The sequence below is a fragment of the Corvus brachyrhynchos genome, unplaced genomic scaffold (genome assembly GCF_000691975.1).
Source record: "Corvus brachyrhynchos isolate BGI_N302 unplaced genomic scaffold, ASM69197v1 scaffold1, whole genome shotgun sequence".
Lineage (NCBI taxonomy): Eukaryota > Metazoa > Chordata > Aves > Passeriformes > Corvidae > Corvus > Corvus brachyrhynchos.
In genome coordinates this window covers 1431999-1444953 of record NW_008237222.1, presented here as the reverse complement: position 1 = coordinate 1444953, position 12955 = coordinate 1431999, and the positions used below count along the sequence as shown (strand labels likewise).

At 35.0% G+C, this 12955-nt stretch overlaps 1 long non-coding RNA gene across 3 annotated transcripts in view; it reads left to right on the top strand.

Moving 5' to 3' along the window:
- The window catches only part of LOC108445383, a 32145-nt gene that overhangs the window by 350 nt on the left and 18840 nt on the right, over nt 1-12955 (top strand). Inside the window, exons 1-3 of one of the 3 annotated variants that reach the window (XR_001860205.1) lie at nt 9-2615; nt 4704-4780; nt 11707-12553. This is a non-coding gene — a long non-coding RNA (uncharacterized LOC108445383). Of the gene's footprint in view, nt 1-8; nt 2616-4703; nt 4781-11706; nt 12554-12955 lie in introns of those variants that run through there. The other 2 variants (XR_001860204.1, XR_001860203.1) reach the window with 2 other exon arrangements.

Below are 12955 nucleotides of genomic sequence, written 5' to 3'. Positions count from 1 at the left end.
CGGGGGCGGTGCGGCCGCTGCTCGGGAGAGCGGACCCACGCCAGGGAAGTTCAGGAGAACTGTCTCCCATGGGAGGGACCCACGGCCTCACAGGGGAAGACTCCTCTCCTGGAGCAGCAGAAGGAAATCCCCGTGATGGACTGACCAAACCCCCAGGCCCTGTCTCCTGTGCTGTCGGTGGGAAGGAGGGAGGGGCAGGGGGAAGGTGTTCTAAGGGCTTATTTTACTCTCATTATCCTCTTCTGATTCTGTTAGTAATAAACTTCTGTTTATTAATATTGTTTATATTATTATAAATTCTGCTAGTAATTCACTTCGCAACTTAAGCTGAGCCTGTTTTGCCCTTGAAGTGTTTCTCCTGGTCCTTATCTCACTCACGAAGTGCTCGTTAACTTCTTTTTCCTTTTCCCTGCTCTTCCCTTCCCCAGGGTGAGCGAGTGTTTCTCGTGGTGCCTGGTGTTGGGCCAGTGTCAAACCACGACAAGTGTTAATAACAAAGATGAAAAAAAAGCTGGTGGTTCTTCCAAGCATGTAAATCACTGAAAGTTTCACATGTACATAGAAGTCAGAGAACTGTCCAAGAGAAACCTATTTCAGATTTTTCTATAGAATTTGGGACTGCACTGAATTTTTAGATTGAAAATAATACTTCAATTATGTTTCAAAAATCAAAAAAAATCTTAATACTCTTGGAATATCTCTTTTAATGTGTTCTTCTCTATTCTTTTCCCTTCTATTTCATTCTATGAAGAAGTGTTTTGAATGAAATTTTATGGAACTTCCAGAAAGCAAGTTTCAGCCTTGGAGCAAACCCTGATGAATGATTCAAACACAAAATCAATCTGATACCTGGATTTGAATTGCTAATAATAACAAAATTCACTGCTCATGCTGCCACTGCTGTAGCTCACTCTGCTAGTCCAAATGTCTGTTACCCATCCTTCTGCATGCAAACAAAATTGTTATCTTTTAGAAAGACTTTTTCATCTTGTATTGCCATGGCTTTTAACATCCACGACCAATCTCACATCTGGTATAAACTTTGTTGAAGACAGTAGGTTTTATACTAGGAATGATTCTGATTTGCAACATGAAGGCAGATTTTATCACTATCTGCTTTAACATAAAGCTGGCTTGTGTTTTGTCTTTGTTTTAGAAACTTATCAGTACTTAAAAATGTAATGCCAAAGGTGGTACGAATCAGTAAGACACTTTTAAGCCATCTCTCTACCCCTATCCACCATTTATGTTGTGATGCTCAGATTTGGAACCTCTCTCAGCAATAGCACCAACATGCACTGCTGTGACTCTGCTTTTTAAACTCTATCTTGTGTCTGCTTATCTACCTAAGATTTCTCTGACAGTGCCTTTCATTATGTTGCATATGGATTGTTTGAAAAATAAGGATTACACAATTTGAACTGCTGAATGGAACACACACACTAGAGTGTTAGAGTTATAAAAAAGGCAAATAACTGCAAAAGTATTTTCTCCAGAAAACTCACAGAACATTAGCACCACTAGTTTTGTTAAGCCAACAAAATGCTTTCTATTTTATTATTTTACTTGATAATGGACAAACTACTGCTCAGTGGAACTAAGTTACTCACCCAAGTCTTCACAGTCCATCAGTAGCATAGTCAAGGATATATTGCTTGTTCCATTCTCATTATTGAAAAACAAAACAGAACAAAATAAAATCTTCTTAATTTTAAAGGGATTAGGATTTAACATCAGAGTTTAGGACTTACTTGTCCTCCTCTCTTTCAAACTGCCAGCTAAATGTGCTAGTCATAACACATATCTAAGTGGGATATCTAAGTATTTTGTCAGACCTGCAAAGTAACTGTCTTTTCAAAAAGTTAAGCAAACCTGTAGACTGAAAGAACATTCCATATTCAATGTCTCCTGAAAGTAATGGAACATTATGTAACTCCAAAAGCCTGCTCAGAGATCAAAGTTGTGCTGCTGCTTTTTGTCAGTTACACGTACACACCCTTGATACACTGTACTATGAGTGGGACACCAACACCTTCCACTGTGGTTACTTGGATGGATAATAAAGTGTCTTGAATTTCTGCTTTTTGCCTAAAGATAGGTCTTCTGTCTTTCTCTGTGACTGATAAGTATGGTTCTACTACAGATTGATGATCATGAGAATTATTCCTAGTGAAGGAAATGGGGTAATATAATATTTTTAAGTAAAAGAGAAAAAAAAAGAGCGAGTTCTTCCTCCCTGCATGCTGGCAACAAAGATAGGCAAACTAAGATCAGAACTGGCTCATGATTTACATCTTCTTAATTGTCCCTTAGTTGCTAAAAGTAGTCTTGTAGTTTACTCTCCTTCAGAAAAAAATTGATGGATGCTTTGTTTTGATTTAGTCTTGTTGCACAGCTGGGAATCTCTTGCATCACTGCAGGGATTCTCTGTGTATGGCTGGTGTGATTAGTGGAAAAGGCTTGGCTATTGCAATGGATTGGACTCTGAAAAGTCTGAACAACGTTCAAATATTGTACTTCAATCAGTGATTTTACTACAAGGAGAACACATGAATCAGAAAACCTCAGAGCTGAAGGTTGATTCCGTTTTCTGCTTGTCAGTCAAACCTCTTGAGGTGAGTTGTTGAGTCCACTGAATATTTGACATCAACACAAAATTGATACATGACATTGTCACTCACAAGAACTCTAGGACAACATAAACTCTCCACAGCATAGCAAATCTCTATAATAATATTTTTATCAGTTGCTTTCTAATGTACTAACTCTACAGACCCCTGTCAAAGATGAAAATAATATCAGATAATGTTTCTAGGACATACATAGTTGTAGCTTTCCTAGAAGTACCAAAGGATTTAAATAGCTTTGCTATATGACTAATCCATCCTACATGGTCTTCACCCTTCTCACATTCCTGGCCATTAAAAACATCATTTGATGGGACATCCATTTATGTCCTTGTTACTTTGAATCTTGTTAGATTGTAAGTTGGCAGCCTGGCTAACAGTCTATATGTGATTTTTCTTCTTTTCACAAAGAATATTTTACAGTAGTTAACACATTTTACCCAGCTCAGCTCAGGTTATATTTTTTCTTTAGGAGAATGATTATTTTATTCACTTGGAGACAATTTCAGCATGTTTTATATCAAGTTACAGATAATATCTGTCACGCACAGGTCTGATGATAGTTTTCTAAACACAGAAATGTTGTTAATACTTAGGGAACCGAGGCATTGGAAAGGTCATGTCCTTATTTTAGAATAGTGCATTATGGAACACCCTACTACTGACACAAACGAGTTTTGGTTAGAGTAGGATCTGAAGGGTGGTTTTGATTCAGATTCGTCTGTACTAGTAAAAGTATAAAAATCCATGGTAAATTCCTACTTTGGGAACTCAAAGGACATAACCATCATAACCTTCTGCACGTTGGCACACGCAGAAGATAGATGTTCTGAGAAGCAAGGGACAGTATGTCCTGATGCTGAACTTTCTTTACATACAACATGTAATAAAACAAGCTTTCCTTTCCCCAGTGCCCAAGACTGAGTCCTCATTTATCAAAGAACAAATCCTGCAAAACAAACAATAGAATGTCAAAAAGGGCTAGAACACCTTAAAATTCTGTACATTTATATTATCAAGCAGTCATTGTTAGAAATAAAAATCATCTATCACAAAAATATATTTTATAAGCTCACTCAGTTGAAATGAGGTTACAGTTCATATTCAAGATGTTGATAGAACAGTCTAAATTTATCTACAGTGCCACTTCAAAAAGTAACTTGAAAGTGTTGGAATCAAGTTTTACCATGGCTCATTGCTTTTGGGGAGACCATGGCCTGATGCAATGAAGCAAATGTGGAAACTCCCACTGATGTAATTAAGGTTTGGATAATTCACTAAGAACAGAAGCCCAACCTAAATTCCTGTCTTGAAGTAAGCCCTATTTTACATGAATTTAATTTTTTTTTTTGATTAGGCAGTTCTGTGTCAATTATATCTAATTAAGAGGAATTACTCTTCCTTAAATTAATAGCTTTTTGTTTACATGTCTATGAACTTAAAGAGGATTAATTATCAACCTGGGGACTTATTCAGAAACAGAGGTCAGGTGTCATCTCAAACTGCTCATTACATTTTCTCTTTTTACTCTAATTTAAAAAGTAATAGGCTAAATTTGAAAAATCTTAGACTACATTCCCAGTTTAAATGCTGAATACTTGTTTATATTATCATCCTACTAAATTTCTGAAAACTGGCTTGGTTTTTAAATACATGCTGCTTTACATCTTGTGACAAGAAGAAAACTACTTCCTCATGACTTTTGAGGAGCAAAACAAAAGACAGACAGAGCTGCATAAACATCAAATACAGTTATAATACTTGGTGATGTACTCTTTTTTTTTTTTTTGTTTGCTTCCCAAATTTCTGTTAAGGGATCAGTTTGGAAAAAAAAAGTAAGTAAATTAGTTATTTTTTTAAAGAGATTATTGCTTTAAAAATACCTGCTGTATTAAGACCTTTTGCTGAAGGATGGTTTTTTATGGGTATGTGTTTCATGATCTATGTTTCCTAAGTTCTTTGACTGGAGGTATTGTATCATTACATATCCATAATGTGGAAATTGAAGCTCAATGTCAGATTGTCATCCATAAGATAGTGGAGAAATTTTCTCAAGATAACTACATTTTTTTTCAGGTTATGTCTGGCAGTGATTGGTGAGTTCAGGAACATATGCGTGCTGGATGTACACATATTATGCAACTGATCTGCAGGTACACAGCAAGTCCAACACCTGAAAGCTATTCTGTTCTTGTAGAGTGACTTTATGCTACATGCACTGTGAAATCAGATATACCAGAGCTGTTCTGCCCAAGCCTTCGCAGTCCCCAATAGGCTTGTAAAGCTGCACTGTGCAAATGTAGAATTCTCCTGTTTTGCAAATACGACACAGATATGTGGTCACATAGGAATTCTTCAGAAAATTCTCCAGAAAATCTGGTCATTGAACTTAAAACTTTTGACTATTTTTACTGTCCATAATCATTAGGCTGCCAAGGATATGAGTTTCCTGAGGAATGATGTGTACACACTTAAAATTTGAGATTAAATATTTCTGTATGGAGAATAATTTTTTTTCACCCAACTGCTAAAATACAGAGTAAACTTAACCTTCTAATTTTTGTACTTGTTGTTTTCTGCCATGAAATTGTACTGATGCAACACTGCTAATTTAGTACTGTTCTTTTCCAGTGTCTTCTATTTGAAGTAAAAGTTGTCATTTAGGACATATACTGTGGTATTTTTCGAATATGACCATTAACACGAGGTATTCAAACTTATTTTCAGTTAAGAGATAAATGTGTTTTGAATTTAGTTTCTTGGGCTGTTTCACTAAGCTGTTGCTCCATTTGCCTCCCTTCATAGGAACAAATATTTCTTCAAAACAAGCCCTTTCTGTTAAATGTCTATGGCAGTCTGCTTGGCAGCTGTAGACACAATTTGGGTCACTGTGTTGGAATTTGAGTATGTATGTGTATATTCTGTGCCACCTCTGACACTATTATGTCATGAATTGAATGCACAAGTGAATAGATGATGATGGTGATTTATTCTGATAAAAGAGACAGAATGACCTGAAGGTAATTCTTTACACTAAGGACACAATATATAATTAAGAACATTTATGAGCTTAAGACCTTTTCTTACATAGCTTTCTGTATTTTCTCAAAACTCTACCCCTAATGACCTCTCTCTTAATTGAAAAAATGGAAAGTCCCCGTAGATGTTGGTTAAACTAACTCACCAGTGCAGAAGACATACAGACAGCATATAACAGAGAGAGAATGGAATTACTGTAAGATAGTCTCAGCTGGCATAAATCAGTGTTGCTGTGATGATTTAAGCCATCAGAGAAGATGGACCAATATTACTTTTATATTTCCTAAGGAACACCAAAATATAAGTACAACTCAAAAATTCACATTCTTGTTTAGAAGTTTATAAAACTTAAATACAGCATGCCATAGGTAATGAGGGCTGTAAACAACTGGTGAAGAAAGAAAGATTTTTAAGGGGATAGAGCTAAGAGCACATTGTCTCAATTCATGTGTAGCCATTGACTTTACCTGATCTAATGAAGCAACAGTGAGGTTGATCTAGATGATCTTTAAAAGATTCCTTTCAATACAAACAACTCTATGATTCTATAGGTTGAGAAGATTGAGGGTGGTAAGACCCATACCTGAGTTTCTTTGAAGTTTCAGAATAGATGTAATTGTACAAATATAATTTCTGTTCTCACTAATCACAGTATTTAATTTAGTTTCTTGCTCACACCATGTTTGAGCTGCTTTTAATAACTCAGTAACCAGATCTCTGATGTTTTGAGGTTTTGATTCCATCAAATTTAAATTTCCCTAGTACTATCCTGGGAATAATAATTTAAAAAAAAAAAAAAAACCAAGTAAAATGAAAATGAAACTGTTGTTTTCTTGAAAGTAAATAGTTAGAAGGAAACTTAAACACAACATCAAGGGTTTACATTTCTTCTCTGTCTAACACAAAGAGATTGTAAATTTGTGAACAATTTTTAATTCATCAGGCTGGAAGGATTTTTAAGTTTAAGAAAGATACAGATACAATGCAGATTTCCTTCTTTTGCCTTTTACAATTTATCACTGAACTTGGGTGAACTGTGCTGGGGTGAAAAGACTGAATGGAGTTCATTTAGGGCCGCATTTGATGAAAGGCAGAAGATCATGATCAAGAGCATATGGGATTGGAGTTGGAGGAGAGGTTGACATTTTTATGGAATAATGATGATTAGCAAATCTAGGCTTTTCAAAATTGTCTATGAACTGTTCTGAAACTAAGACTTCTTGGTGTTCACAGATTTATAATCTATGGACAGAAAAAAAGCAGAAACTTTCATTGCTAAGGTATCTTATTTCGAGAAATCTTTACCATACAGTTGTAAAATGTGCACATCCTGTGAGCAGAAGTGAAACAGGTTTCTTAGTCATTTTTATTCTTTATGCTGTTCCTTGAAGAACCTGAAGGCTCAAGAGGTCATATATTGGAAGAACTAGTATCTACAGTAGCAAAAGAATATCTATAATTTAGACTCCTTTGCATTTGTTCTTGTTTGTTACCAAAATCTTAATGCCTATTTGTAGTAGGAATGAAATAAATGTACCCCTAGGCCACATATTCTTGGAATCCAGTTCTTTGAGTCTGGACCATTCCACTGTGTGAACCAAAGATATGTGAAGAGAACTGTGAGATTTGCTTTGAAAGTGCGCTCCTGAGAGCATTGATATAGACACACTGCCTCTTGAAATCTACCTATGCAGACAGATATTGCACCTACCGAAAGAGAGAAATATGAGGGACAACTGAAAGTAAAGGTGGCAATAAAACTGTGATAACTAGCATAAAAGGAAAACAAATCACAGCAATATAGTTTGGAATCTAACAGGATCATGATAAAGAGATAGTATATCAGAAAAAAATTGATCTATTTTTTTTAATAAATTTAAAAGTGCAAATACACATACACATGTGCATATATATATTATATATATGTGTAACCCCTTCATTGTCAAATATTTTGCCTCAGATTTGTTCACTGCATAACCAGGGAAGAGCTTCCTCTTTGGGTACATCCTTCACGTAATTTCTCTTTTCCTACTTTTTTCTACAGGGTGTCTGACACATAATCAATTTACTGTGTTCCCAAGGTTCCAAGCTACATTACTGTAATTTCTTTCAGATCCAGCTCTTTCTTTTGATTCAAAGTCATTCAGCATCTGGATCTGAAATATTCTCCAATCCATATCTGCTTATTATATTCTTAAATACTCTGACTTTAAACCAGCAAAATCCATACTGGGAGAATTGCTGAAGAGGTGATGGGGTGGGGGTTTTTTTTTGGGGAGGTAGGGGGTGTTGGTTAGTGACTTTTTAGACAGTAGTTTGCAACACATTCCAAAAATAAGGTTTTGAGTGTTTATTGCTGTTCTACTCAGTTCTCAGGAGAATATGCTGGCATTGGTTTCAACAAGCAGTGTCGGTATTTCTGAGTTTATGACAAAATTCCATATAAGCCTCTCCTTTCCCTCTGCTTTGTTCTTATCCCGCTTCCAAAGGATAATCTTATAGGAGAACCTTAGAGACTGAATCATTGTTCAGCATGTAAAACACAAAGCAGAGCAATGAAGATAATGAATGTATTTGGACAGGATACGCCAGTTCAAAAGGTCTCAATTCTTTATGCCAGCTGCCCACACATTGTCATACAGTGTTATGCAGCTATTTTTTGGGTGATTTGGTTCATCTTCTTTGGTATTGCTGCAGTGCTACCATGTCAATTGCAATACTTATTTAATACTACTACTTACCAGTTTTGATATTTTTTCATCATTCTATGAACCAAAGTATTTTACAGTAACTTGCATAGGAGTTCTGGCATTCTGTCTCCAATTTGAAATGCTGAACACATCTAAGAGGGATATTTAATGTTACCATCTAAATGAGAGTTCAGCCATGTAACATCACCATTTTGGTCATTTTCTTTGAACATTACATCCTTATTTACAAGGAAATATCTGAGCCTTTTCCAAAACATCTTTTTCACTATTCTAGCATTCTAATTTTTTCACCAACACTCTGAAACACTGATATTGGCATCTGGCGGGAAAAGGGAGATGAAACGCATTGAGGAAATTCTATATTTATGCTAGTGATATGAAAGAACCAAAGTGTGCTTTCATTTTGTATGATGGCTTTTCCTTGGCAAAACATTAAAAGTTATGGGGGATCACTGAAAAAGATGGTCTTTGGCAGCCTGAAGTCTGGTGTAATGTTTACTGCATCTGAGTTAGATACTTGAGAGCAGTATTTTTACAATTATTTAGCTGTATCCCTTGTACTTGATGTTTTTTTCCTTCCATTGCCCTAAATAGGCAAGAACGTGCTATTGTATACATTTTAAAAGCAAGAGGCAAAGGAGCAGGATGTGTAGGGTCTACAAAGGATTTGGGTACTCAAGGTGTGACGTATCAGTGTACAGTCTCTTTATAGCCATCTGTGAATATAATCCATTGGCTGGGTTCCCTGTACATTGAACAGACAAAATGTTGGAAAGTTTAGAAGTCTGGGTGCTAAAAGATAACAAATTAAAACCAGCAAATAGGAAATATGAGACAAGGCTTTGGATAAATATATCCTCCATTCCTGTTTGCCCTAAATCCTTTTCTTCTAAGACAGTTCAAGTATGTCTTGGAACACAGAGACAGAAGAAATAGCAGAAGGACCATTTTCTAGAGTGTTTCTACAGCAGTCTAGGACATTATTTTTCCTGTATTTGTATTTGTCAATTATTCTCATAACCAGGAAATTCACATTCACAAGTCTCCCAATATCAAATTCTTTTTTTGACACAATTGTAGAGGGCCTTATTATCTCCATAAAGATGCCTAAAATAGTAGCAGTCATTCCCAATTCTCTTGTCCGAACAGATACCTTTGAATTAATTATAACAGGGCTTGGATTTCTAACTTAGTTTCTTGTGACCTAGTTGATCTACCTATAGAACCATCCTTTCTTTACACTGCTAAAAAAAAGAAGAAAAAGTAATGCTAAATACTAAAGAACAAAATTCCTTACAACCCAGTTTATTGCAAAGATTTTACGATATATGTTCCTTTATAAACACCTCTTTCCTGGTTACTGCCTTTTTTATCCTTGTACTGAATCTTGACAGTTTAGGTTTTGTGCTTTAGACTGATCAAAACTGCATTAACAGTACAATCAATCCTCCTTATCATTTCTGGAAGCTAAAGAGACAGCAAATATGGACAACTGAGGAAAGTATAGAAAAGCAGAATAAAATCTTCTTCTGTACAAAGGTTGTAATAAGACACTGATGCCTTCCCTGTCATTGCAGTGCATCCTTGTCATTTGCTTATCAGACAATAGTTAATGCCTTTCACCCTCCCATATGAGTACAGTTTTAAGTCAACTTGCCACTACCAATTTTTTATTTCTCTGATATTCTGTAACTGTGTTGTCTCAGTCTTACTATTAAAAGTAATATTGTGCATGGGGGTCAACACTGGTGCACATTGTATGTCAGCAGACTGGAGTTCAAAAATGGCTCTGCCTCTCAGAACTTTAGTGTGGCATTGCCATTTGTTTTCTTTACCTTAATTTGCTTATCTAATGGGTTCAAATTTGCTAAATTAGTGAAAAGTAGCATTGTTTGTTATCTGTGATATTGGGACAAGAGATGTGTGCAAAGCATTTACATACCTTGAGTTAAAAATTTCTATATACATATATAAGCTTTTGTACTGGCTTTCTACCTAGTACCACTTTATCAACCCCAAAGTTCAAGAGCACACAGTCAGAATTTTCTGTAGGCACACAGGGTAAGTGAAAGAAAAACAGTTAATTATAAATAGTAAACAGGTTTTTTTAATTGACACTTTGTATCCCTCCTGTTGTTCTGATACTTACGATGCATTAATGATGTTAAGTGAACAGAAACTTTGATAAGATTGATATGTATAAGCCACAAATCTTCCTCCTTTGGTACCTCAAACTGGACATTAAACTTTTATCAAATCTTAAAAAGACAGATGGACTAGGAACTTAGCTTCTGAGATAAAGAAAAATAAAAATGTAAGAAAATACATACACATACAGAAACAGTAACTTTAAAATATTATGAATTACAATATCTATGGAAAATTAATTTCAAATATTCATTTACCACCTATGCTAACAGATTGCATAACCATGTTTTGTGAAATGTATATGCATTTACAGACTTCTTACTTCGAATGCCAATTTTGAAAGAAACATTTATGGAATGATTTATAATAAGCTTTTGAGGAGCAGCTTATTCTGAGACAATGTGCAGGCAGAAAAGAAGGTGGGAAATGGATTAATAGATTACTTACCTCTATTGTTTTTTCCAAATCTAACCATTGTAACTGCCCTAATGGCATTTAACAACACAAGGAGTACCTTCTCATGGCTTATGAATACCAGCTTATGTTTCACTTTCTTCCAATCAGCCTTGAAGAAACTTTCAGGTATGCCTATCTCCAAAAAACCCCCAAAATCTCTGTTTTTCTAAGGATGATTTACTATCTGTTCTCAGATAGAGCTTAAGAAGAGCTATATTATTTCTATATATTTAACAGCCTGACCTTTTCAGATTAAAGTCAGAGGTACTGGCATAAATTCTTGACAGCATAGTGAAGAAAAGATATCAGTACTTTAGAGGCAACATTGCATGTACGTGCTTTCCAGTACCATGCACAATCAGACATGTGAGGAATGTATAGAAAAAAATGGAAATGTTTCCTACTTATCCTAAAGGAATACAGAGTCTGGCTTTTGCTTTTTAAAAAGAAAGATGTTAAGATCTTAAAAGACAAGAATGTGAGAAAAACTTCATCAAAGGGAGACAAACCTTGCTTGTTTGTGATATTCAAAAATGTGAAGAAAGCAAAAAGAACGCTGTGTAACCCTGCCAAGAAAGAACAAAATGATTTTGCATGTAGTTTTAAAACAGATGTAAAAATTTACATCTTTAAAAAAGGGGGAAAATCCTAGCAATAACCTACTCTCTTTACTATCCATTGCACTGTAAAGAAGGAATGTTAATTACTTTTTTTCTTTTCAATAGCAGGAAAGCCCTAATTTCGTCTATGCTGAAAATATGCCCAGACCACAAGTATTTGAAAGCAAGGGAACACCTGCAAGTCAAGCAAGAATGAAATGGAGACTGCCAAAGCCTGTAATTTTCTTTACTTGGTTCTTTGCTGTGAAATGCATCAGGGGTGTTATCAGATCATTCACTGATATGAAAAAGAGGTACTCACAAATTTCCCTGTCACAAACATAGTTTCTGATCTGAAATCTACTGTGGCCAAGAGAAAGATTATCACTTACTTCAGTGGCAAACTATTTGAGGTCTAACATGTTGTTAAACTTAGTACAGTAACATCAATATAATCTCTCAAAAAAATTAAAACTCTTAATTTTATATAAATAAATATAAATTGATGTAAATTTTGGATGCATTTGCACCTACCTATGTATTTCATGGCAAGTTTTAAGCACCACTTTTTTCTAATTCAGTTCCTTTAGACCTATTATCAAAATTACTACTGTCAGGAAATTAATTGTTTTTTAATATAAAACACCAACTGCCTTTCACTTTCAATTTCTGCTTTTTTCTTTTTTTATTTGCATTCATTTAGAAATTATTACATTCAGTGTGACAATACAAATTTCATATATTTTCCAGTTGAAAATTTAAGTGAAAACTGTGTGTTTTGATGACTTCTGTTGAATTGGATAAAACAACAGACTTTGATCAATCTGCCTCTGTTTTACCATTCCTAAAAGTACTCTGTCCAGGTTTAATGATGTTGACTTGCTAAGGATATATTTATAGCAATATAAGTGCAATATTTCTATGTCTCTCTAAAGCTGAATAAATTAAACACAGGGAAAGTTGTTTTTCTGCTATTGCTATGTATAGTCAAAATTTATGCTACATGTGGCTCAATTTTCAACCTGCCTAACACTACATATGGAACACTAGCACATGATTTACTCATGCTGGGAGATTCCATCAGAACAGTCATGAGTGCCCATGAACTTTCCAGTAAATTCCATAAATTAGACACTTAAACATGTTGTGGACCTTCATCTCTTTCTCACTTTGTACATGTAAGTTTGGAGGAACCTTATCTTAAATTTCTTATGTAGTGATATATCTCAGCATTTTTTTTTTGTCTTTATAAATATTGCTGGAATTTAGGAAAATTAATTTTATAAGTTGGGCTAGAAAGAGAAAATAAATTGGATATCTGGAAATTCACTTTAGCCTGAAAAACCTGGTCTTGCTAGACATCTGCTACAGTTAG